Raw genomic sequence first — 27,847 nt, forward strand, 5'->3', positions numbered from 1 at the left:
AACCCAATTATACTCCTGTTAGAACTGAACTTTCAAATCCATCATGTGCTAGTGGGTTCAAAATTAGGCAAATAAATTCCCTCAACCCTACAAATTAAATTGAGTCTTTGCATATGTTCTTTTAAGAGCACAAAGATGTCAAGTATTCACCCAGCTGTCACAAAATATGATAAGCAGGCTCTTTGAATTCATATAGATTTTCTAAATCGTTTGACAGATTTAACCGAAATGCTAATGGATCCAAAAGTAAATTCTAATCTATCCTAAATATCTGGTTATTATTTGTATTACAGTAGGACTTGGAATTATCAGTTGAGGATCAGGGCACAATCTATGCATTTCAGACACAAAGACAAACATCACCATGAAACTTTCTCAAGTTTTATCTCATTATTTTACAACAGCCTCTTCCTAGCTATACTCAATATCATTTAAGAACAAAAGTACCAGCAGCTTGTAAGTATCATTACCTAACAGGTTTGCTGCTGAATCCTGGGTCTTACATTTAGTAAAGCCAGCAACTGCCTCCCAAAAGCCGAGTTTGAAGGAAAAAAGCTGTCATGCAGGTCAGGCTTTGTTTCATTCTGATCAAAGCTCATGATGGAAAGGGAGCAGAGCCAGACGAGCCTCAGCAAAAGGATGGGCACCTGCACAGAGCTGCGGATGCCAGCGGCTTGGACACTCCACAGTGCACCTGTACCTGGCCTGTGTGGGGCCAGCCCTTCCCAAACGTGTAGGACTTGCTGTCCTGGCAGCAAACACCTGTACAAGACTTCTCCAGGGGCCAGCCCAACACACTCAGGGAAGCTGTGATGGGGTGAATGTATCCTGGGAGCTCTTCTTTCCATATACCCTGGCTGCTTGTCCAAAAACCTATTAGGGTTTAAGCAAGAGGGCAGCAGATCCTGGCTGTCAGTGATAATCCACTGCCAAAATCAATATGGTTGGCAAGCTTGCTTCACAGATATTTACGATCAAAGAGCACATTTCCCAGGAATGTGCTGTCAGTCCCATTGTCTTGGCCCAGTTTCAACTCCAGTAATTACATTTCTGCCTGCCTAATATTCCCCCCTTGCTTTGAGGAGATGCAGGAGCCCTCTCGTCCAGTCCCACACTGTTTCACTGCATCATGGCCACATTCAGCACCAAGCTGGACACGTGGAAACAGCTTTCCCTTTCACTTTTCATACAGCAGTTGCTGCCTAAACAGCTTTGTGATTCTTAAAGAGGTGAAAAGTGTAAGATACTCTTGTTGCTGTTATTTAAAAATTATTTATTTGCCTCTGCAACTAGTCATCTAGAGACTTATTTTAATTTCCTTCTCTTTCATGAGTAAATTTGTACATTGAAATTATTCACCAAAGGTTGAACTAGGTAGGTCTCAAATTTGTTTTCTTTTTTTTTAATTTCACTAATAAAAGTAAAATAGCTATAAAATGTGATTGTCTAAAGCTTTTCAATACCAAGCTTGAGGGAGTTCAAGCCCTTTCAGAACTAGCCAGGAGAGCTAACTCCACGGGCAAACTAAAAACCTGCCTTTCTCAGTAGAACAAAATTCCTGTTTACAGCTGTATAGGGCATAAAACGGGAGGTTTTAAACTTGTGACATTTCCATGTCTGGAAAAGCTGTCGCACACCCAGCACAGCATCTTACCTTGAGCTGTAAGCCCAGGGACATCAGTAGCATTATCTGAACTGCAAGAGTACCAGAGGGAAAGAATGGTGTATCTAAAAACCTTCCCAAATCTTCTTTATATTCAGGAAACAGGGCGGTTCCCCAATGGGAAGAGAGCTCTATTTCCAGCTGCATGTGCTCAAATCTTGCTTCTCTCAAAAACATCTTGGTAGTGCTCAACTGACCAACTCCTTCCCATTAGAATTTTTCTTGGGGAAGATCTCTGAATGCACAAAGTGAGAGAAAGCACTGGGGTTTAATGTTTTTAAAAACATTTTAAACACTAAGCAACTGTTGGAAGCTGAGCCAGAAACTGGTGAGATCAGTGCTGTAAACATGGTTTTGTGGACAAAGGAAGGTGTGCTACATACAAGTCATCATCAGCCGCCTCTGTCTGCATTCCCTGCACTCCTCTGCCTTCCCAAAGGGACCATTTAGAGTGTTTAAACAACTGCAGTTTTAAACAGACACCCTTAAGCATATTTTGCATTAAAATGTAAAAAGAGTGCCAAACAAAACAAGCCCAGCAAAAAATAAAAAACAGAAAAGTATACATCTGAGAAAGACTAATAAAGTATGAGTGCATGAATGTATTCTGGAACATTTGCATGTGTCAGAAGGAGTGGAAAGGAGGTGAGCATGATGAGAAAACAAGAGATGAAACACAAAGTGACAGAAAAAAAGCACCAGTTCAGGAAAAAAAGAAGCAGGGAGGGAAAAGATTGTCTTGCAGATAGGCAAAACCTCTGTGTACAACATGAGGGGAATTTTTTAAGACTGAGCTTTCATCCACTAACATCAATAGGGTTATTATAACTAACTTGGTAAGATCTAGGGGCAGCAGCTAAACAGTGTAATACAGGTACCTAATTTTGGTGTCATGTCTACTTTTCTCTGTCAGCTCTGTTAGAAGCTGGAGTCTGGCAGCTCTGGATAACAAGTGGTCTAAATTACTCATCACTCTCCGGATGGTAGGAGCCATTGTAAACTCTCTGACTATGCCCCTGTGTGCACTGCAGCAGAACCAGAGGGAAAAAGGGAAAAAAAATTACAAAGAACATCACCCAGCTATATTACAAGCAGAAGAAAGAAATTCAGGAACTCTATGAAGAGAATGATGACCTAAACCAAAGAAGATGGGATATTGGAAGTTAAATTATCTGTGCAGAAAAACTGAATGTAAAAAGATTCAAAGAAAATACAGTCTATGTAGCAGCAGCCTAGTGCATCTACAGGGAAAAAGGCCAACTTCATCCCCCTGCAAAAAACCCCAGACTAAACTAAAGAGAGCATATAGGAAGGAGGGATATTTTTTGTTTTGAAGTATCTAGTTCCTAAATTAAACTTAATCCACTCTGACATTTATCCTCATGGATAATTCAGTATACAAATTTAAGGCAGAAAAAGAATCTATAAAAATAATAAAATAAGAGCTGCTTGCAAGGGCAGTATCAGCAAAAATTGCCCTTGGGTAAAAATAGTTCCTACTGCTTTGTGTCCCTTTCAGCTTCAGGCAATGTACCAAGATCCCAGGAACTACTTCTTTTCCCCTTGTGCAATCATTTGTGGCTCTCATCCAGCCTCTGATTATGCTAATTGTATTTGATGGAATTTGTATGTACTCTCCTTCGCTCTCGTCTCAGCTGAACATACACAAGATGCATTTTAAATTTTTAACTCTTCAAAAATAAATATATAACACAACTTTCTCCCCAAGGTTGTGTAAAAGTCAACCTTATTACTACTTCTAAACAGCAAATATACAGCCTTTATTACTAGCAAAACAAATAACTCTTTCTATATTAATATGTTGCAACAGAGCTTTTAGTTAGTGTGAGAGGAATGCCATAATGTAAGAGTTTGCATAACACAGTCTGATCATGTCACCTAGACACAATTCCGTTTGCATTAAATTAAATCCACAATCATAAGAAGTGCAACTTTAATATAAAGATACAAGTTGGCTAGATCAAGAGCCTACATCATTCTGAGAGACACTCAAAACTAGAGAGACAGTGAGCTGTTGTACAACCATTCCCAAGGGTTAGCGATAAAGCCCGGGACTTAAATTCCTGAATAAATTACTCTTTTTCCCTTTAAAAAGCATTATTTACCAAGCTGCTAAACATCAAAACTCACTGGATTTTGTTGAGACAAAACCAGATGACCTTAATGGCCTCAATCGTAGTTCCTTGGCTGTCTTCAAGACCCCAAATGCAGCAGTGACTGGGTTATTTCATACTTCATGGAGATCCTCTGAACCTCTAAATTACTCTTTCATTTTACAAACTGGAAGCTAAAGAAAAATGTAAATGCAAGAGTAAAGGACTTTCTTCCTCTTCTAAATCAAAACAGGACTGGCCTTCCATTCTTTATTTAAGTGAATTTTAGTGCAAAATGCCCAATGGGCCCCCCTGTGCACCACAGCTCCACTCTTCCACAGCTAAAGCCTCCCACTACCCGAGTCCCTCCTCAGGGACAGGACACTCACCTCCCAGAGCACCCAGGGTGGGACCATCCAGGCTGACCACCACAGCTGGCCATGCCTCCTAGGGCCACACTTCTGGGGAAGGCAGGTGTCTTCAATAACACAGGGAAACACTGCAGGGATTTCCATAATTGCTGAGGCAGAGAGGGCTCTTGATTTCTGCCCCAGTCCAGAGAGATGGAGTTAGGGTGGCCAAACCTGAAGCCTGACAATCCAGAGGTACCTAAAGGCCCTTGAAAGCCAGGCTTGGAGAGCTTGTGACCTCCAAAAATGGGACATGGGGGCATGGGAATGTCAGCAGAAATGAGGCAGGGGATGCAAGTTGGACAGGGGGTTTGGGCACGCTCCCTTCTGCCTCTCAGCCCCAATATCTGCACACACCCACAAGATTTGGTCTTGAAAGTCTGAAGGAAGCAGTGGTCAGCCATCACCCAACTCATACTAGGGCTTTGACCAAATCTTTTTATTATTGTCCAGGCATCTGATGTCCCCATGCACATTACTGGTGTAAATATTAGTTCTGGAGGCTGGGTCCCCAGCCACAGTTATGGATCCTCACAGGAGTGGTCAGCCCTTCCGAGATGGGCTCCTTGAGCAGTTTGGTAGGAGTGAGAGCTCTCTGCATCTCATAATCTGCCATGTGAATCCATGGTGGAATTGGCTCTTTTCCTCAGTCTCTGTTTCTTCATTCTCCACCCTTGGACAGTGAAATGACTGCCAACCACTTCTCTTGCAAGGGTGGCTGCACTTCACTGGTAAAACGTATACCATTTATTTGGAGTTCAGAATAAAAGTAACTCTATTAAACAAAAAACAGCAGCAACAACAACAACAACAGAAAAAAAAAAGAAAAAAAAAGATTCTTCAGAACTCTTGCTATCCCTGACATACTCTTAGAACACAATACCACAGCAGCTAAAACACATAAATCATCCAAAATAACAGAAACACTTCTCTCCACCTCATGTCTGCTATTACCTGAAGTCTTTGTGATTCTTTAGGCACAGTTGTTATATACATGCAAATTTTAATTAAGGGAAAACTTGGCTGAATACTAGATAAAATTATTTGCTGTATCATATATTTGAAAAGCAATGCATCATTCTAATAGATTATTCAACGGGTATTTCCGAACTTCTATAGTAGTGTTTAGCTAATGCAAAAAGGAAAGATTAATTGAATAATTTATTTGATGGACAACAGCATTATTCATTAAATACATTATTCAACCAGTAGTATTCAACCAGTACTGATTAATTAAAATGAGAGAGACAATTGCTTTCAAGTACAACTCATTCAGATCCCAGTTTTGGCTCCATTAAGAAAAGGGCTTTGCAGAGCAATGTCTCAGTGAGAGTGTAGATGGTGCAGATATTCTTTGTGCTGAAGGAGCCATGTCCTGAATCACAGTGTCCTTGACCAAATATATCTGCATGACTGTGGTAGGATTTGCACCTCTTAACCTCTTTGCACTGCCTGCCTATACTAGGGCTGGATTTGACCATCCTCAGCTGCAGAGGTATTTTAGCACATGCAATAGATTAAATGAGATTATTTAATTTGCAACCTGCAGAGCAAGTCCAGCTTGCTAACTGCTCCTGCTATGCTCTTCTTGGGAGTTTTCAGATATGAGAAAGAGGTAATCTGGCATCCCCTTTGCTACTTGCCTTCTCAAGTGTTTTGCAAACACTCGTCCATCCCACAACTAAGACCTCCAATTACCTGATAAAGGCCCAACAGTGTCCCTACCCGGCCTGGTGCCATGCCATGCCTATGACCCTTCATGCTGCAGGACCTCAGAGCATTCCAAGCATCACCTACCCAAGGTGCTGTGTCACCAGGCATGTTCCCAGCAGAGCCCATGCTGCTTTGCCCTGCCAATGGGGCACCACTGGGACAAGCCAGTGGTGCTGGGACAAACCACCTGTACTTCAGACACATCAGCTTCTTCTGCCTGCTACATCAGCACAAAAGCATTTTAGCAATTTCTACTCAGCAAGGAACAATGAAGAACATCAGGACGTAAGAGCAAAGGGCTGACAACAGATGAGTCCACCAGATCATGGGAAAAGGCAAACACCGTATCTTTAGTCTCAATTACCTCCTAGCAGCACACAAAAGTGGAGAAATTCTCATTCCCCACAGATGGGATAACCACCATCTGAATAAAAGCATCCTCATGATCGTGACAGAAGGCACATTTAACATAGCCTGCACATGACAAGGAATATATATCGTGCTAGGACTTTATAGACATAATAAACCCTTGTTAAGTGCCTGCCAAACACACCGTGGAGAGGGCAGCCATAAAAATTGGCAAATAAAGACCCTCTTAAAGTTTAGCAAGCATCTAAAAATATTTTACTATTTAACCAAGTATCTCCCCTATTACAAGGGGGTTCCAGGATAATTTTCAGGGAACAAGATTCAAAACAGTACAAGAAGAGTTGGGATCACACTTCAGTATTAACTGAAACAAGTTTGCTAGCTTAATTAACCCTACTATTTTAAGTAGCGTTTCTTTTAATGATTCAAGACACATTTCCACTCTAATCCCCTACTCCCGTTTGGAAGGAAACAGATGAATGTGATGAAATGCAATGAAGATGATAAATTCATGCCACTCGAAAAGTGGCAAATGACATTTACTGGTCTCTCAGTTCCCATTTCATGATTGATATGGAACTATAAACAAGAAAATAAGTACTGTTAAAAATCTTTCTATACAGTGGCAAGTAGGGTTTTAATGGTGGCTTGCCTGTGCTTATTAACAAGCCATGGCAGTTGCTGCACACTGATCAGTAACTGCGTGAGAGCTCAGCCTACTGTGGAAGTCCTGAGTCTATGTACTTTCAATTTTAGAGCATAACCATCATACGCTCCACAAACCAATGAAATTTCTAATAATACAAACCAATGATGTGTTAAATTGAGACACTTCTAGCTTGAATGCCAAAAACTTCACTATGATTTAAAGGATCTGCGCTTACCTTTCTCTATCAATTTACTGTTAATTTGCTACCACTGGAGCAATTTACAAAAAGGGGAAAAAAAGGTAATATTTTATTTAATTTCTAATACCAATCCTGGTCATTTCCAATACCCACTCAAATGCCATTTATTGTACAGAATGCAATATAGTCATTCAAGAGGAATAAGAGATGCAATGAGAAGTGCTGGGGGGAGCAGGTAAAAAGAAATCACTCTGCAAAATATCTGCATTTAGAAATAGGTGGCAATCCTCACTGTTCCCCTCAGAAGAGACTGAGGCATTAACAAAAGTTTAGGTCATAAATGTTCTGCTGTTTCGATTATACCAGGCATTCTATATTTTGTTTATTATTTATTACACACTTTTACTGCTGTGCTGGTTATCATCAAATTGTAGCTTCACAGATAATCTGTATCAAACAATATGTCAATGGCCTATGAAAATGTGGGGTTTTCTAAAGGTGCCTTCCACCTTATTTCACCCCAACTTCTCAAGACAGAACCTAACCATTTATTTATGATTCTGTTTGTACTTTACACCAAAATCAGACATACAACAGGTTTTTTCTTCCCCCAGGATCTTGTTCCCACTTCCTACTCAGATGCTAAGATATATTGTAATGACCTTGCATGAATCACATTGACGTCATGCAGACTAGCCCGTGGAATAATTATGAAAATACTATTCAATTTCTGTCTCCAGGGGCTCTCTAAAAGTCGCTTAAAATCTTTACCACATCTTTACACAGGCAGATAGTGGTAGGACAAGGGGGAATGGCTTTAAACTAAAAGCAGAGATATTTAGATTAGATATTAGGAAGAAATTCTTCCCTGTGAGGATGGTGAGACATTGGAGCAGGCTGCCCGGAGAAGCTGTGGCTGCCCCATCCCTGCAAATGTTCAAGGCCAGGTTGGATGGGGCTTTGAGCAACCTGATCCAGCAGAAGGTGTCCCTGCCCACAGCAGGGGGCTTGGAACTAGATGTTCTTTAAGGTCCCTTCCACTCCAACCCATTCTATGATTGTATGATCTTTCCCCTCTCCAACTGGCTTCTGGAGTAAATAAAAGGTCACAGCTTCAAAAAGAATGGGAACTGGTCAGGGTGAATTCAGGCACCTTTAACACAGAACATTTAAAATTGGCTTTGCCATTGAACTATTGTCTAGCCAGGTACCATGTGGCCTTCAGCAAAGCAGGATACACTGAAACCACTGTGATCCTCTGTGCAGCAGCTGCACTGCAGAGCAATTTCAGAAACTTCAAACTTTGCTACTTGACAACAGCAGAGCACAGCTCAAGTCAACCCAATCCCTAGCAGAAACCTAGTGAATGCAGCAGCTCTACCAAGTATAGATCTGACCCTTGGAGTTCAGGTACAAGTTAGAAATTGATAAGGTAATTGTCCAACATCAGAGCCTGCAGTAAAAGCAGTTGCAACAATTAAATGTTAACTTTTTATATTGACGGACAGCAGGAAAGATACCTCACCCATCAGCATCTCCTCCTACCCTCCAGCTGGCTCGGTGTCATCGTGCCCAGACTACCTTGTTATGTGCCAAATTCAGTGCACAGTGGAGAGAAAGGGCAACCAAAGATCTCAGACCTCATTTGTGAGTAGAAGGCTCTAAGCACTCAGGTTGCCTTATGGACATGGTACTTAATAAGCTACCCTGGAATGCTGCTCCATGTGTCCTTGGTTCAATACCCACTCCCTGCACTGCTGGGAAGTCCATCAGAGCAGCACAATTACTGCAGGAAGGAATCTGCAGGCACGGTGGCCCCGGACACAAAAGAGCAGAAGAGACTAAAATAGATCCTGCTCTGCCCCAAAGTCAGTGTTAAATGTTTTACAGGGAAATCAGGAGCCAGGCTACTGGAGGTGTTCTTAAATAAAACTTTTGTCCTGTGGTTTATAAAATCATAGCACAACTTAAAATGGAAGGGTCACTTTAAGGCTGTTTAGTCCAATCTCCTGCTCAAAGCAGGGCCAACCTTAAAGACCCATCAGGTTGCTCAGGGCTGTGCCCAGTGGAGTCTGGAGTACCTCCAAGGATGGAGATGCTACACCTTCTTTAGCCAGCCTGCTCCAGTATAAGACCACCTAATTTTGTTTTAAGCAACAGATTGAAATTTCCCTTGCTGCAGCTTGTGACTGTTGCCTCTTCTCCTCCTGCTGTGCCCCACTGAGAAGAGTCTGCCTCTGCCAGGCCCCTGAAAAACTCCCAGGAGCCAGTCACCAACTTCATGCCACGATCACAACCATTCAAGACTTGTACTGCAGTTAATTTTTCATCTACCTTACAATATACCTACCCAAAATCTAGAAATAACAGCCCCAATCTGCATACAAGGGTACTATGGGAGATCTGTCAAAAGCCTTGCTTAGGGCACAGTGACTGTCACTGCTCTCTCCTTGTGTGGTCTAGTGTCCTTCTACCATGGATACTAATTTAGTTCTCCAAACTCTGGCATTAGGAATGGAGCCAGGGAGACCTGAGAGCAGACCTTTCTCAGATGTAGTGCCAGATACTCATGTGCTGAGAGTATGTCCTTGTGTGAGAGTTTCTTGGGCAAAATCTGAGATGAGTCTGGATTTGATGAGCTCCCTGATTTCTAAGAACACAACACCATCTACAGAGACAAAACTACTGGTGTTTATATCTAAGAAAAGGCACTCTTTACTCGCTGCCTGCTGAACAGAAATAAGCACTACAGGACAAAAATCTTTCAGCAAATCACTTGAGTATGAGGTAATTTGGTGAAATTCCTGTATCACTTGGTCACATCTATGCCATGGGAAACGTGGGCACTAAGACATAAACATATTTTATGTCTTTTATCCCTACTGTGCTGTTTCTTTGGTGCTGCAAAGGTGCAACCCCAGTAGGACTCTTGGGGAAAGCAGGGCCAGGACAGAGTGGGGGAAATCAAAACAACAATTAAAAAAAAAAAGCATAACAGGCTCTTTAAAACAAGGTAATTTATGGCTGTGAATGACAGGGATGAATTTAGGTGACCTTACCTTATCTTTTATGAGTTTTGGATGCTCCACAGTCTAGCTGACGGCTCCCCAACTCCTTTCAAGAGGAGACACCTTTTAGTTTCCGATGCTGTTTCCCACTGTGCTTCTGCACACACTTTTGTATTTATGCATGTAAATGTACCCTAATAAGCCACCCTTTTCTACAGCAGATATTCCTTCTTTTTCAGTTACAAACTTGCAACTACCTAAGCATTAATTCCTGACCAATTTCTCAGTATTATACACAACAGTTGTGCTGACTGTATTGCTTCTGCCAACTGCCAAACTTTTCTCTGGAAACAAAAGGATTTAGAGACACAAATAATAGTCACTGGCTGCAAAGTCTTAACTACTGTACCTAATATTTTCTTACTTGTCTTTTCTTTTTTTATTGAACACCAACAATTGACTTCTTACAGGCAGGGAGGTGATGCTGATTGCCTACTGCAACTTTGATTCAACAAGTTAAACTGCATGCTCTGCCTCCAGCTAAATGGTGAGATTTTTTCACAAGCTTCAGCATTCCAGATGTCAATGTCTGTGTTTTGACACACATTCTGACAGATGAAAGTTTACTCACAGAAGAATAAACTTCTTAAATGGCTTTAGTTATGTCATAAGCCACAAGATTTGCCACTAAAAAAGTTCCTCTGCTATAAAAATAATACCAATAAAAATGGTGAGAAACAAACTGTTGGTTGCAATGCAGTTCAACATTTCTTTCAGTTTTTTGACTTTAAAGTTATTTTCATTTGCAGTAAAATTTTAATCCATCATACAGCCCCCTAAAGTCATACAATCATTAAGGCTGGAAAAGAGCTGCAAGATGGAGCCCAGCAGTTAACCCAGCTGTGTTTACCACTAAACCACATTCCCAAGAGCCACATCCAAGCACTTTTTGAACATTCCCAGGGATGGTGATTTCACCACTTCCGTTGGCAGCCTACCCCAATCCCTGCCGATGTTTTAAGTGAAGAATTTTTTTCCTAATACCCAATCTTAACCTTCTCTGGTGCAACCTGAGGCCATTTCCTCTCATCCTGCCACTTCTTACCGGGAAGAACAGACCAACACACACTTGGCTCCTTTTCTCCAAAATTTCAAAGTGACTTTGAAATAAGATCAGCCACACATATCACTGAAAAAAAAAAACTTAACATTTTTTAAAAGAGGAAAGAAAAGTCCTTATTTCCAATGCTTTTTTGTGTTAACTTTTTTTGTTACCCCCTCTAAAGAAAGCTACAGAGGAACACAGGTGTCTTGCTCAGCAGTGATGACTGTGATGCAGAAACAGAAAATATCCAGCACTTCAGCAGAAATACCCTGGGATGTTTCTTTGAATGCCTTTCACACCTCTTCCATCAAATACTTTTCATCCCATTTAAAACAGTAAGCTGCCTTATAGCAGGTCTTGATCCCTGCAGACAACCAACCAGTTGCCCTGCCATCCCTCCGCTCTTCCAGAAAATGACCTGGTGCTAAAAAATTCACTTGTTTTCTCATGGAGTTGAGAAAATTTCAGATACATGACAAGTTCATAAATACCTTTAAGCTAGCTTTGAAGTAACCAGTCCTTACTAAACATGTCTGTTCTAAAAGTAAAACTGAAAGTTAACAGCAGCTCTGCACCTGCTGAACTACATAAATTCTTTTAATCTTAATGACTGCAAATGCAAACTATACATTGCCATCCCATCCTCCTCTCCATCATCACTTACACCTCTCTAGATGCTCTTCATACCTTGATATACATCTCTTGAGCTCTTTTCTCCTTCCCTGTCTTTACTATCAGTGTCCATTGACCGCCCCATCTTGCCAAAATATTCATAGAAAATTTCAGAACACTAGACACACTGCTATTGCTTGGACACTGCTTGAGTATTTTCTTGCCACTTACCATCTCTTGCTGTTTTTTGTGCATAAATCACATTTTCAGTTGGATCAAGACAAAACTGCACCAAGAACCACTGAGACAACTGAGCATTCATGCCACGGTTGTGTGTGTTCACTGACACTGCTTAATGGCAAACATGCCACCTGCTCTCCCTAAAGAAATACATTTACAAGCTTTAATCTCTACCCACAATTTTTGCCATGAGACTGTTTTTTTTTCTACCACAGACACTCAAGTGCAGCATCACTGTCATTTTCCAAAATGTAACCTCTCAAAATGTTAGCTGCTGTTAAATTCTAAAAAATGGTCTAAATAATAGCTGTGTTTGTAGAAGTTCATCTTCATTTATGGATTCTGAAAAAGGATGTGTAGGCTTACAGCTGTCTGAAGTGACAAAAAACAAACCCCTGAAACAAACAGATCTGTGAAATCTCATTAGAGCCCTAAGAAGTGAAAGGATTGAAGTGCTGGCATATGTGAGGTCAGGGAAGGCACAAAGGGAACGCCCCAGGAACGCAGGGACTGTTCAGACTCTGCAGAAGAACCCCAGGGCTGAAGAAGCTGGAAGAGTTTTAATATGAGCAGCTAAAGGCTTTCTGCACTGAGCCTGGCTATGTCTGCCTGAGCTGGAAAGGCAGAAGGGCAGCCAGTTTATGCACTGTGCACCCAAAGACTAATTCAATGCCCCAAATGCTTCCCCACAGCCATTTCAAGGACTCCAAGGGAGCTATTCTGCCAAAAGTATTATGAGAATATTTTTACTTCTATAAAATGGCTACCTTGCCAGAATTAATTCCAACAGATGTTTCAGCAATTATAAAATCACTTAACTAATTATCTCAAATACCTTTTTGGCTATCTCCACGATGATAAACACCTCAAACTAAATTATGCTGAATAAACTGCAGTGGGATTGTACAAAACCTTGGCTTTGGGAGAGACAGGATGGAAGTTAGTGCTTGGCACTTAATGTCATCAGCATTATAACAATTCAGCTAAAGTATATATAATTTTGTTGCTGACCTTACATTATTATATAATTAAAGTAATTTAAGTAATTACTTGCTAAAAAGACTAATTTTGTTCATCAACGTAAAGACTCTCAAAGCACAGCAATATGAAGGAATTAGATTCCAATACAGCAATTTGGGAAGAATTAGAACCTCCAGTGAATAAAGTGAAATGGGAGTAAGCAGTAAAAGGGAAGAAAGGACAGTAAAAGTTCAGGAAACTTGGTTACTACTCTGTATTTTGACACAGACATCTCCTGAAACTCCCAAGTACTCTAAACATAGTAAATATTTTCTTGTCACATATAAAATATCCACTGTGAGACTTGAAACTATAAACTTAAATTTAATAAGGTGCTAAAACTCTCCCAAGCCAGACAAGCAAAAATCTTTCCTTAGGGATGTCTATAATCAGAGTGATTCTGTGACTCTACTGAAGACAATTTTGTCTCTCCCCTTCAAAATATGATTATCCTAGAAGATGCCAACAAATTAACTCTTTAATTGAGTACACTGAGAATGCAGCAACCTCAGTTATTTCAAGCCATAAGCTCATCCATAAAAATATCCCACCTTATTCCTGCAGAACAATGTAATTGTAAACCACAGAGTTTTTCCTCTGAAGAAATGTCTTATTATAAATGATGATATAAATGACACACTGGTGTCTTTTGCAAACTTAACAAGAATGAGGAGGATGTCAAAAGAATGCTACATTGAGAAACTCCAAGTGAAGTTTTTTGGATTACTGTCAGTTAATTACATCTTTTAGAGGTGATGACCTCCTTGTGTACCCATGTTCAGACTCTTTTCAAACTTTTTTCTGTCTCTCAACTTTGTAAAAAAAAAATCCTGTAACAGAAAATAATTTATCCAGCTTTAAACTTTGCTTGTAGTTTAACCTTGATGCTATTTTGAACTGGATGATGGCAGGTATCTGCCTTTATGACAGTAGGAAGATTCTGACACAAGTAATCAATATTTTGTTTGTTTAATAACTAAGGGATTGCTTGAGTATATAACTGAGGAGTTAAATATTTGGCAGGGCTATGAAACATGTTAATTAAAATTTTAAGTTACACGAATCAAACAGAAGGATTTTAATAGAAGAAGCTACACTTGAAGAGACTATTTTAGTACTTCAAGCAAGTGTGCCATGCTAATAATATAAAGTTTCAAAGTACTTTATCTATAAAGCCAGGAGACTTTGATATACACAATCTATATTTTTTAATGCAAGTGAGAGAACTTTCAAGCACTCTTAAGAACGTCAAGCTTAAGAATTTATGGGACTGCAATGATATTGCAAAGGATACAGTTTTTCAAAACAAAATTTCAAAGGCATTACAGAACCTGGTGAATTAGGAATGGAAACTACTGCCCAGTTCAAATACATCACTGCAAGCAGAGAAACTCACCACTGATCATATATATAAGATAGAAGAGGCAAAAGGAGGATCCCAAACAGCCCCCAAAGTATCCAACTGCATTTTTGAAAACAAGCTGCCACCTGGACTTAGACCTGAAGAAATGACAGCACTTGTAGAGTTTTACCTGTAATTGATACTGGTTTCAATTGAGCACTAAAATGTTGTTGTAACTTTAGTTTTTTTAAAGGCTTTTTGCATTAACCCCCAAACAGCCAGACAATGTGAGCCAAGAAGGGTAAGGCAGAGTCCATGTGGGATCTACCTTGAATTTAACATGCTTAATTTTCATTAAACTTTCTGTCTCAAGTAATTACCTAAACAAACTGGAGGTTAAATGATACTGAGGTTTTAAGTGAAAACTTTCAGAGTTGCTTCATCAAGTCACATAATTAAAGATTTCCTCTCATTACAAAGCTTCCTGTTTCTCACAAACATTTTCAGTTCTGCTAGGTCAGAAAAAAGACCTTTTTAAATAGACTTGACATTAGAACTAGCTGGATTATCTATGATAATTATCTGTGCTCCATTTTAGGATTTAATACCACTTTCCTCCACAATAAACACAGGTATGATTTGCGTGGGTGATGCAGTTTGCATCTTTCTGGTGGAATGATGGAACAAATGACAAGTTTTATTGCTTTTTTTTTTGACACCTTTTTATATGAAGAAAGAAAAAAAACCCATAGATTTGTGATTAATAGTTTTGTTTGCTTACTTCTGTCAGGTTTTCCTCCAGGGCATAGTAAGAATCTTTACAGTATGACACTAAAAGGACTGTCATGTCCCTGAAATTGCATTGCATAAACAATTACATGTAATTCAGCTCATGGCTTCCTCAGAGGCTTCCTCAAAGGCTACATTATTTGGTTTCTGACTCTAAAATACCTTCTCTGTCATGTCTTCCAACACTAAAAATGATAAGAGGAGACTTTATCAAAGCATAGTGCTACCTTACAATGGCAAAAGCCTTGTAATTCTTTAACACAGGGGACAAAGACTGAAGGGATGCAGTTGTTGGGAGCTGTAGAATGGTACATTCAGAGAGGAAATAAGATGAAGGTTTTGCAATTAGCTAACCACTGGAACATACTATAAGGTACAAAGAGGATTGTGCATCATGAATTAGGGTAAGAATGACGGATATTTTCAGGCCATGTTCTTTGTCCATCATTAAGTACAGGATCTGTTCCAGGACCACTGGATCAAACTCTATGGCCTTTCAGAAGGTAATCACATGCATCACCTGTGGCCCCAAACTCTACAAATATATGGAGAAACTAAATCTCTTATATTTTGGCTGAATTTGTTATGAGGAAATAAATGTATCATAGACTGCAGAAACAGTCAATGGTAAAAGGAAAACAACAGACTACTAACAAACACCACTGCATGGCATGGAAAGGGATCATCTCCAAGTGCTTTTTATTGGAAAAAAATGGTGGATAAGTTTGACTTTGGGCTAATAAAATACAGTGGAAAGTGATATGTGTGAGGAGTAAAAAGACTGGAGAGCTGTCTTAAAGCAAAGGAATACTCTGGGTATTCCCAAAGGGGCTAACTTCTGATGTGGAAATAGTACCTTTTCCTTTGACCCCTAAATAATTTTTAGCAATTTTCACATTTATGTGAAACAGAACTTTGGTTATTTGTCTTTACTGTCTTCTTGTGAAGTAGTGCTGCTCAAATATTTCCTTATTTATCAGTGTCATCACCTAAAGAACATGCAAAGATCCTGTCTGAAAGATTCAGTCCTTCCATGCACGACTGAAGAATTGAAGTGGTTTGAGAAGCACAGCCAGGTCTTATGGCTCTGAGTTCCATGTCAGCCATCTACAGAGACCTGTGTCCGAGTAAATGATAGGCAATATTAAAGAGAAAATGAGAAAAATTGTGTAAAACTCATGCAGTCCAGGTTTTCAATGTGAGCATTAATGTGCTCATCATTCTTCAGAATTGAGCCACTTCTCAAGGAAGTTCAAAAATAAAATATAGTAAGCAGGATGAAATATTTTCAGCCATGAAATATTTCCACTGCATCTTACAACCAGAGAATCCACTGGATGAAAAATGTATTTCCATGAGTAAAATAAAATAATATGACAATGTGAGAAAATTATTGTTGTAAAGTATTTACTCCCATCCCTGAGCATGCAGGCTCCTGCTGTCCTTGGTGGGGATAAATTTGACAACCACTCTAACAAGTAATGTGAACAAAAGGTGTATCATATCCACCAGAGTGAAGAAACTGTATTGACGACACACAGCCTGCATGTCTGCTGATGCTGATTTTTTCAGCTAATTCTGTGTTCTCCAATTGACGCTCAACTTCTTTTTTTTCTGGAACTATTAGCATCCTTTCTACAGCTTCAAGGCTATTTCCTGAAATTGTCCTTTTTATAATATTAGTCTAGGAAGACTGGCATGAAATAAAACCCTGACAAGAAATCAAAGAGTAAGTTATTTTCTAAAGGAGTTTCCCTGGAGAATCAGGTCAAAAGCCTACTTCCAGCCTTGAACACTTGGAAGACATGAAAGCAAGCTTTGTTTTAGAAGCTCAGATGTCTACACACAAAGATGATAATTGTTTTCTCTTTTTTTCTGTTTATTGCTTTTGAAGAAATTCAGTTCGAGACCTGGGATGCATCAAAGGAAAATGTGTATTTGGATGAGCTTTGTTTGATGGCAGGAGCTTTCCTTGTTAAGTCATCAAAACAGCCTGGAGTGAGAAGGTGGCAGAAGCTCTTCTGGAAAAAGAGTACCAAGCATCACTGAGGACAATCACGGGCACAGAAACTCGACTGCTTTTATGTTCTCTCCTTTTATGTGCACACAATTAGGGAGCTGCATGTCACATGTGTGAGGAGCCAAGGCATCTGATCCAAAACTCATCAAGTCAACATAAACAAGCCCTTTGACTTCAGGTGACCTTGGGACGAGCCCTCGAGGATTTTACCAGTCAGAGCTTTTCCAGCATCATTTGGATAATCTTCCAGGTGGGGGTGGTGGAGGGTGGTTTCAAAAGCAGACCTGAGCTCTGTGTATTGGTTGTGACTTTGATCAGTCAGGGATGGCTTTTCTCACATTCTTCATTGCAGTGCAAAGTCCTTTATGGGAATACCAGCGGGTACTCACCTAACAAAACTCTTATTGCAACAGTCTAGAACACTGATAATGTATTTCTATGTTAGAACAGACTCTTACAGCTTTTGTTCCATTACAGCCTATGGATATTGCCTATGGAGTAAACAGGGACATCCTGCCTATGACCTCACTGCCAATATTCAGAAGGATTGGGTTATTCTGCTGATTTTCTTTAGTCTTGTGTGCCTTGTGCATTAAAACAAACCAACAAACAAACAAACAGAACAAAATGAAACAAACAACCAACCCCCCCAGCTGAATAACCCAAACCACTAACTCACAGTTGCACCAGAACACTTCTCTCTGTTGCAATCAAACCTAAGCCAGTTCAGCTTGCACCAGCCCATTTCAGGGACGTGTAATTAAAATGCAGTGGTGTCCTGTGAGACTGTGCAGGCAGCAGCCAGGCTGGAGGTGTGCCTTTCCTGTGAAGCCCTCACAGGCATGGTGTCACAGAGCTTTGTGTTTCACCCAATGTTCTCATTTTTATTTTATGATTTTGTTTTTGCTTTTCAGAGATAATCTCCATTATCACATTAATTCCTGTTCAACACTTTTTAATGCATGTATTATTTATCTTCAGAAGATCCTTTATGCTCTTGTGTGAATTCCAATTGTTATGGCTCATTTTAATTTACTTTAAGGCCCTTGGCCACTTTCTCTGTTGCAGTATGGCTGGTTCCACTTAATAGAAGCTTTGTTATGCAGATACATGAAGCTTCTGTGCCCCACCTTTGAACTTCTGAATAAACTGCACCACTCCATCTGATATATTTTATACAGTCAAATACAAAGGAGATGACAGAGCCTAAAAGCATGGGCAAAGTCATGCTTAACTCTAGTATGTACAGAAAAAGAATTTAATTTGGGATAGGTGTCAAGCAATTTAATTTTCAATTTATTTTCCTTTTGTCCGATTTGGATGCTGATCTATATTGATGGTGACATATATACATCTATCATGTGGCCATGTATTTGGCCCAGATAAATCTTGTTATATCCAAAAACCTTCGTCAGAGGCATATTGTAAATAACAAAATTCTATAGCAAAGGAAGATGCTTCTCAAACTCAAGTCAGTCTCTGAGGATTTGATCTCAAGACTGCTTCTGACGAATACTGATGTCTGAACATTAGATATTCAAGCAAATGGTATTGTTTAACAACACCAGTAGTAATTTCAAGTGTTTTCTCCTGTGTAATTTCTTTTTTCACAGTTTATCATATCAAAACAGTTTGAAGAGAGAAAATAGCCATGACTTTTCCATTTAACCAAACCCTTGTTTTCTCTCATTTATTTGTTGCCTCTAATCATGACACAATGAAGTCAAGTATTTGGGTAAAGGCCCTTCCTTTCATTGTGTGTAACATCATTAGGGACTGTGTGATTTGGATTTCCATGTCTGAATAGAAATAATTAGAAAATATGATTTACACTTTCTATTTTGTCTGGGAAAGCTGTTGGGATAAATTCTCCCATGCTCTGTGTGTGGTGAGAAAAATTAAATTGGGTAAAGGGCTCAAAGGCAGTCTAGAAAGCTGCATCTAAACTTTCATTTAGCTCAAATCCCTCTGCCATGGGCAGGGACACTTTCCACTAGACCAGGTTGCTCGAAGTTCCATCCAACCTGGCCTCAAATGCTTCCAGGGATGGGGCATCCACAGCTTCACTGGGCACCAAGGACAGGGGTGCACACAGTAAAGAGGGTTGTATGTGTGCAGGTTTTAAAAGTTAAAGGATTTGAAACACAAAGCTTTTACAGCCATAAGCCTGCCTGTGCATGAGGAACCAGTCAGAAGGCAGATGTAATGCTGTGAAGCATCTACTCCTTATCTAAACATGTGCAAGTTTGTAGCCTACATTAATGTTCTTCAAATCGACATCTAAAATATTTTCATAGGTGCCCCAAACCAGACTACTGAATATACACACTTTGCTCCCCAGCAGAGGCCAAATTTAAATCAGTGTGTTCTTGTGATCTTTGACCACCACAGTCACCTTGCACCAGAGCAGAACAAGAAAAAAAAATCATGCCTCAAATCCCTGAGATTTCATCAGAAGGAAAAAGATCACAGCACTACTGAGAGCAACTTAAGTGTCGAAGTCAGGTAGAAAAGATCGCTCTTTGGGAGCCTTCAAAGAAACTGCTTCTCCCCAGTGGCTTTATAAGGAATTTATGCACTTACTTTACAGGGACATCTTCACTAGAACATAAAATTTAGGTGCAAATTAGGCATCTACATTCCTTCGTATGATGTGTCGTTACTGGCTTGGCATAGAGATTTGCAAGAGATTGAATAAAACAGCCTGAAGGATGTACAAAACACATGCATATAAAAATATACAGATAATGAATGTTACAGCTATATGCACAGACTCCTAAGACAAAACTGACTGCAGCACAAATGCTCACAGCAGCCAGAAATAGGAATGTCCAGCCTGACTCCAGATCCACTTGGATTTGGAGTCAGGCTGGACATATCACTCTGCATCCTGCAAATGGGGGGTGGAGGACACCAAAACCCTTCACAATACTGGTATTTGTTAAGTCCAGATAAAAGAAAGGGTCTGAAATTAGGGATTCTGCCCTTCTCCCTCATGCTCAACCGCAATGCTGCTGATTTGATAAGATATCCAAAGACAGATACAGGAGAAGGAAGGGAGGAACTTGCCTCAAGGCTACTGAAATGTTCTTCGTAATAGGTTAAGAATGTGAACCATTTAAAGTGTCTGATGTTCCTTTTGATATTCTTCAGGCAATTTCCTAAATCAGCTTCAAATTTTAGTCATTTTCGGCTTTAGAACAAGCAGCAACACAAATGATTAAAAGAAACAACAACAAAAAATTAACACACACCCAGATGGTAACTATTATCTGAGCCAGAAAATAGAGACAAATACATCCACTTAGGGCAAACTAACATATTGTATTATATCACTATGATGTACTGTAATGGGATATGATTTACATTAAAACTTGTGAATTAGAGATTTAACTTATGGCCTTTCTCTACAAATTACAACAACAAACAAGAGCAGGAAAATCAGCTCTAATAACAGCATGCATCCCATCACAATTTGATGGATTATTTCTAGACCAAAGGCATGGATAAAATATTCAAAAGTGCAATTTTGTAACAGTATTCCAGAAATATGATTTAAGTGAAAATCCTGATTCCCTACAGTCAGTAAAGGTTTTATGGCAATGTTCCCAAGAATTGGGGTGTTTACGTGAGAATTTGACTACAAAACACTCCAGAAGAGTTAGGCAGATGGTGTGACCATGGCTTATTATGTTAAATGTAAAGGTCTCAGTTGTGCTCCCTCCATCTGTTTGCTCATCCACCTCTTGTCTTGTATCATAACATCCTAAGATATTGATTTTAGGGACTATCTTCTAGCTCAGTGTGCTGAAACCCCCAGCACAAAAGGAGACAGTGCTTTGAGCTTCTCTTTGTTAATGCAACTGAGCTAAACAGATAAACAACTTGACAGGGATGAGTTTGCCAGATTTATTCTCTGTAGCAAATTGTAGTTCTAATTGCATAAGGTTCTCTTCCCTGTGTGCTGTCATCTGGTTTGTGATGTGGTGCACCTCTTAAGCACTGCAAAATCCCCCTCTGAGACAGCTGCAATTTGTGATGGGTACTACACAAATATACCCATAAACACAACATGTTTCAGTTCCCTAATTTATATAACTGCTTCCTACAAAGATCCTAGGACTGAAAGTTGCTCTGAGAGGGAGAATGACATGGTAAGTGGATTCCAATGATTTGAAGTTTTTTTTCTTCCTAAGTGACTTGCCAGAGCCAAGCTCATCTGTATGCACCAATATTCTCTAAATAATAAAAAAAGGGGATAATGTTTCCTCTTCTGACGGATGTGCACTCAACTTTATCCACACTGTGCTTTAGCAGCTCTGAGAGAATGTAAAATAGCAATCTAATATCCTGCTTAAATTTTCTAGAAACAGTCACTGAGATCACGGAAGGCAACTTCTCCCTGCTGAATGTGTGCCTGCCTGAAAGCTTGAGACTGGGAGGGGAATGATGAGTACTCACCTTAGTTCAAACTATTAACTCTATTTCTTCCTGATCTGTTGCAAACAGGGGGGGAAATAACCAAAGAAGATATCTGGGCAATAACTGGGAAGCAATTACAACTGCAGCACCCCCAGCAGTACTTAACCAGTGTGACTCCAGCTCCTTGGTACCAGGCTGATGCTGGATCCTCAGCCACACAGTAAGCCACAAATGACATTTATCCTGCTGCACCTCCCCTGTTTTTGTTGCAAGCTGCTGTGATTAAGGCTTGGATGGTGTCCTGACTTGTACCACAATCACAGCTCTGTTTACAGCACAGACTGACCTTTGCTTACTGACTGCAGAAACATGAATGATGTATCTCTAAATGTTAGCCCTTCAAAATAAGAAAAAAAATAAAGAGAAAAAAATTAAAAAGGAAAAAGGAAAAAAGGAATGATACAGCTGCTTGGGTCTCCTTGGCTTTGGGAGAGAGACTCCCATCAGTTAGTCATTCCTGAAATGAAGATGGTAAGAAAAAAGAGATGTGCAGAGAAGGGTGAACAAAATCCCATTTGGGATGGGTGTATCAGATAGCCAGGCTGGTGAGACTGCTCTGCTTGGGGAAACAGCTGAGATAGCTTTCATTTCTTTGAAATTTGTGCTCACTGCCAAAGGAAAATAAGGGCAACAACAATGAAACAGAGATAACAGTATTATGAGAACTATGCCAGCAATGAAATGACAGAGGAAACAGTAACTGGAAGCAGAACACGTCAAGGAGAGGTGGCAGATCATGTCACTGTGGTTTATTCTGTGGCAAAAGAGAGATCAAGTTTTGCAATGCTCAGGGTCAGGCAGTAATGAGGTAGGAAGCAAAGCCACAGAAGTGATTCACATGCAGGAGGTTACACTCTCCTGTGAAAACTGGAACTTCTCACAAATTCTGTAGCGCCAAATCCATTTTTAGCAATTACCCTGCAGACTAATTCCTCCCTCATTTGCAACTGCCTAATATGCTTTTAGTAACTGCAGCTATCCAAAGTTAAAATAGAGAAGGCAGAGATTTTTCTTGCTACCATTTTTAGCGTTCTGTTCTTTTTGGATGAAATGAATCATAGTATTTACTATGGTCTTTCATTTTAGTCCCCTGTCTTGTACTCCAGCTGGAAGTGGGTAGGATAACCAGCACTGTTGCCCAGTTAACTCACAGTTGGTGTTAAGAGAGGACATAACACCTGAAACAGGATGGAAAACATATGTAGGGAGGCAGAGAGACATGCCATGGGGATTGCTCCTTTGCTGTTATGCTCAGAGGGTCAAAGACTGCTCAGCAGGGTGGTGGAGACCCTGCTGGTGGAAACCTACCAGCTCTGCTGCAGTGGCTCTGACCAGCCCCAGTCTGCGTGTGGACACTGCCAATCTCCCCATGGCACCTACCTCACTCCTGCTACAAGAAATTAAAAGGACAAAACTCATGTAAGACTTGGCTCTCACCCAGCCTCAATGGCAAGCTTGTGCCTTACCCCCACAAACTAAGCAAGATCTGTAGGGTGAGCAAGGAGTGGTGTGTCCTGACAAACTCTGTCACAGAGCTGAACTGCCAGCTACACCTGTGGAGGAAGCATGAGTGCCAAAATGCTGAAGAAAAGCAAACAGAAAGCAAAAAGAAAGAGTAATGGCAACAAGAGTTAAAAATATCTCATGTAACTGAGAATAGCAAGCAGGATTTAATGCATGCTAGCCTTGTTGGTGCTGTATAAATGTCTTGTTCTGTTCCATTCTGGTGCTATTCCAGGGTCAAGTATATTCAGTGTCCTTTATAATCAAGCTGTCAATATACAGTCTTGATGCTATACATTGATTTTGTGCCACAAGAAAGAGGAAGATATCCCTTTGTGTTCAGCTCTGTCGCAGTGACTTAATATTTCTTAGCCCACAGTATTCAGTATCACCACCAAGACCAGGCTATCTGCTTGGCCCCACACATTTTACCTGCTGTTTCTACACGTGGATTTTCTTCACAAACATGCTGATGATGTAATGTAGCAATTTATTAAGAAGCAATGTGAAATCTGTGAGGTTCCAGTTTGTACCAATAAACTAGTTATACAAACTTCCCCTTTTCTAGGAAAAGGGGAAAGAAAATGCCCCTGTAATCCTCTTAAAGAAGATAGAAAAATGTAGCATTTAAATAAAAAACTGTGTACAGAATAAATGAGAGTAACAATAATATTTAGCACTTACATCGTTCTGTCTCTCTTCATTACTCCAAAACTTCCCAAGAGAGATCAGACTGAGCCTCAGAGAGGCTACGTGAAGAGTTGTATGACTTTCCAAACCCAGCTTATAACACAGCCAAGAAAATGTGCACTTTCTGTCCCATTTCTTAATATTAAGCAGGTTGTTTTCTTGCCAATTTCCCCATGTCTTTTTAACAACGCGCAGGGATGATACAAAGGCTCTTCCACCTGAACTCCCAGCTACCTAAACTGCAAACGAAAGCTTGTAATGCTTTTTCTATTTAAATGTTAGAAAAAACAGATGTTGCCAAAGCAATTCTAGAAGCACAAAAATTCCATCATAATTGTCAGGTATATTTCTTTATATCCAGACAGTATTTGTCAAGAAATAGGTTACAGTTTAAGGAAGATGAAAGCAGGAATGGAGGTGCAGGGCTGAGCTTGCACAGTGCCAACACTCTCCCATTCCAGGCTGACACTGATACGAGACACATCTCATTATCACTGAGCCATACAATGGTTTGGGTTGGAAGGAACCCTACAGATCATCTAGTCCAACACTCCTGCTATGGGCAGGGACACCTTCCACTAGACCAGGTTGCTCAAAGCCTCATCCATCCTAGCCCTAAACATCTACAGGGAGGGGAAATCCACAACCTCCCTGGGAAGCCTGTGCCATTCCCTCACCATCCTTAAAGCGTTTCTTCCTTCGTCTAATTTAAACCTGCCTTCCTGCAGTTGAAAGCTGTTTGTCAATGTCCCATCACCACAAGTTTTTAAAGGTCTCCTGAGAAGACAATTCAAAATCTTGTCAAGGAGCCCAGTTCAGTACTTAGCTGTATTTGTCACCAGACTTCCCTACCAGCTGACTTAAAGCTCCTGTTCCAGGTACCACTTCCCAGACAGCAAATTCCCCTTTTATATTTGTGCATTTTGGCGGCCTTTCTTTTTTTTTTCCCTCCTACTTCCACATTTATGTACAGAATTGCCTTGCACTGATAAACCAAACAATCAGCAGAAAGGCACCTCTGTATTTTCCAAGCCTTCCTCTCCTCCCCATGAGGTGATCATCCAGACATGAATGCCCCTGAGACAAGACAGCCTTGGCACGGGCCAGCCCAAGTCTTGTGGCTGTCTTGGGCTGCCCTCTCAGCTCGACCACTCTTCCTTGGTTTACTTGAGAAGATGCCACATGTGACCATATCACAGACCTTATTCCCAACATACCACCTTCACCCTCTCCTTCTCACCTCTGTCAGAGGGTGCCCAACAACCTGGCAGAATTAGCTGGTCTTTTACTTTGTCAATAAACCCCAATGAATAATGTTTAAGTTACTCTCTCCTTTTTTTTTCTTTTTTTTTTCTTTTTTTGCTAATCTGAAAGGTTTTAAATTGCCAACACCAAATCCTTAGGTGGCTGCCTGACTCACAGGCTTCTTCCAACACAATCCAGTAGTCTCTGGATATTTGTCATAGATGGTTCCCATTCCCAGAATAGACAGGGAAACTCTTTGAACAAGACCCACAGAGGAGTAAGATCCATCTGCCTGAATAAGGCCCAGCTGAACTGTTTCCAGTGATTACAAGATATTTCAGAGACATTTAGTGGCCAGTCTCACTTGGCTTGCAGAGAAACTTTTAGGTCTAACTTTTGAAACAGGAATAGTTCAGGTGATGGATTTTTAGCATTTTCATGAATTATGAGAACTACCATAAAAAAGAAAAGTTGGGAATACATGTGTATATATTTTATAAAACGGGACCACACACTGGTAGCCTGGGATATGTGACTTCTTGAACTAACAACTATTGACAGGCAAGATGAGCTGCTTCTCACTGGGGTTGTTCCATTTGGAGTAGGAAGATGTTGGCCCCCAGGTGCCAAGTCACCCATCCCATCCTCCCTCAGCACATTCCTCCTGCACCTTTTTGGCCCCAGATGAAGTTTTCATCACCTTTAGATTAGGCATCATGGATTGCAAGTGATCACCATGCATGCTGAGTGGCACATTAAAACTACTTTTTAATGTCTCACTATTAAACTTGCTTTCAATATCAAACAAAACATTAAAGATCCATTATTTCTCCATACCAGCTAAAGACTTTTTAATGAGATTAATTACAAGAGAAGAAGAACGTATTTTTCAGAAGATCGGTTTAATAACACATCTAACGTTTAGTAACTTTAAATATCTATTAGATCTGATGTTATTTGAAAAATGCCTGTGAATATTTATAGTATTTCAAGGGTGTGAGACTAAACACACCCCAAACCTGCACAAAATAAACCTGCCTATTTTTTTTACATGCCTAATAGAGCTGTACAGCTGGGATACTATTTGATTTTGCAGAAACACATAAACAAAATGTCCACCATGATCTATACCTAAAATCTGAGACAAAGGAGAAGTCATCAGCATTAACCCCTCTTGTTCTGCTCACAGAAAAAGACTATTTTAAAATGGCTTTGTAGGACGATGGCTCTGTCACAATGGTGACAGGTTCCCTGCATAAATGACCAAATAGCAGTTGAGGGGCTGTGAAGAAAGAAATATATGCGAAGAGTGAAATTTAGAAACACTATATGCAGGCAGCAAAGAAAGAATATTTATGAGATTATTTTTTTATCTCATTTTAGAGAGGGAGAAAAGAGACCAAGGACAGCAAGCACAGGGGAAATGATGCTTCACTTGCTCACTGGATCTCCTTAAGGATACCACACACTTGTCTAAAAAAGATCAGCAGAGATCACCTACTTGGATTTCCAACCTCCCCTCATCTTTCTTTCTTGTTAAAGGTTAATGACCAAGTGAAAAGGAAAATTGACATACATTAAAAACCCAAGGTCAAACACAAAGGGCAGTCTCAAGCAAACCACAGGATCACAGAATGGTTTGGCCTGGAAGAAAGAGACCTTCAAGACCACCTCGTTCCAATTTCTCTATCTTGAGCAGGGAAACCTTCCATTATCCCAGGTTGCTCAAAGCCACATCCAACCTGGCCTTGGACACTTTCAGGGATGGGGCATCCACAGCTTCTCTGGGCAATCTGTTCAGGTGTCTCATCACCCTCATAGTGAAGAATTTCTTTCCAATATCCAATCTAAACCTACACTCATTTAGCTTAAGGCCATTCCCCCTTGTCCTATCACTACATCCCTGTAAAAGTCCCTCTCCAGCTTTCCTTAGGTACCTTCAGGTCCTGGAGAAGCTCTAAGGTTCCCGTGAGCCTTTTCCTCTCTAGGCTGAACAAACCCAGCTCTCTTAGCCTGTCTCCACAACAGAGGTGCTCCAGCCCTTGGACCATCCTCGTGACCTCCTCTGGACTCACTCCAACATGTTTCACATCCATTCTCCATTCAGCCTAAATCTGTGCTTAGGACTTTCCTGATGTATGTGAAAGATACTTTTCCAGCCAGAAAAAGCTGTTGCAGAACAAGCAGAAGCACCAAGACTTATCTTTACTGCTATTTTTATTATTAGAACAATCTGTATCTGCATGAAGAGTTCTAACTTCGCCAGAGATGATAAATGAGAGAAAAGGAAATTATTAATGCATAAGGACTAGGATAAATCAAACATCTGAGCACAGGGAACTTTATGCAAAGTAGCAGAGGACTCTGCTACGGTACCTGGGAAAAAAGGAAAGTAGGCTACTTCCTTCCTGCCCAACTAACAGAAAATGTGGCTAACCTCTTCTCAACCAGATACAGAGCTGAAATGCAACTTGGAGACGGATGCCAATGGTTAAATGCAGTAAGAACACAGAAAACTCCAGCTTGGATTCATCTATACAATCAGCTGGGCACCTGTCCTTGAACATGAATGAACAGCACAGCTCTTTGTGGGGGGCTTGGCTTCAGACCTTGTGACACAGCCAGATGTGATGGGCCCACTGGGATCCCTGGAACCAAACCTCAGGCATAGAAA

At 40.4% G+C, this 27,847-nt stretch overlaps 1 protein-coding gene and 1 long non-coding RNA gene across 7 annotated transcripts in view; one reads left to right on the plus strand and one right to left on the minus strand.

Annotated features, from left to right (window-relative positions):
* KLHL29 (kelch like family member 29) overlaps positions 1 to 27,847 on the minus strand; it is a 387,198-nt gene that overhangs the window by 151,822 nt on the left and 207,529 nt on the right. The gene's annotated exons all lie outside the window — the stretch shown is intronic.
* LOC135297891 (uncharacterized) lies at positions 17,349 to 26,863 on the plus strand. 2 transcript variants are annotated; one of them, XR_010359818.1, is made up of 3 exons: positions 17,349 to 17,503; positions 21,763 to 21,895; positions 26,557 to 26,863. It is a non-coding gene; the product is annotated as an uncharacterized LOC135297891 (long non-coding RNA). The 2 variants fall into 2 exon arrangements; XR_010359817.1 differs by lacking the exon at positions 26,557 to 26,863 and adding an exon at positions 21,999 to 22,091.

Source organism: Passer domesticus, chromosome 3 (genome assembly GCF_036417665.1).
Source record: "Passer domesticus isolate bPasDom1 chromosome 3, bPasDom1.hap1, whole genome shotgun sequence".
Classification (NCBI taxonomy): Eukaryota; Metazoa; Chordata; class Aves; order Passeriformes; family Passeridae; genus Passer; species Passer domesticus.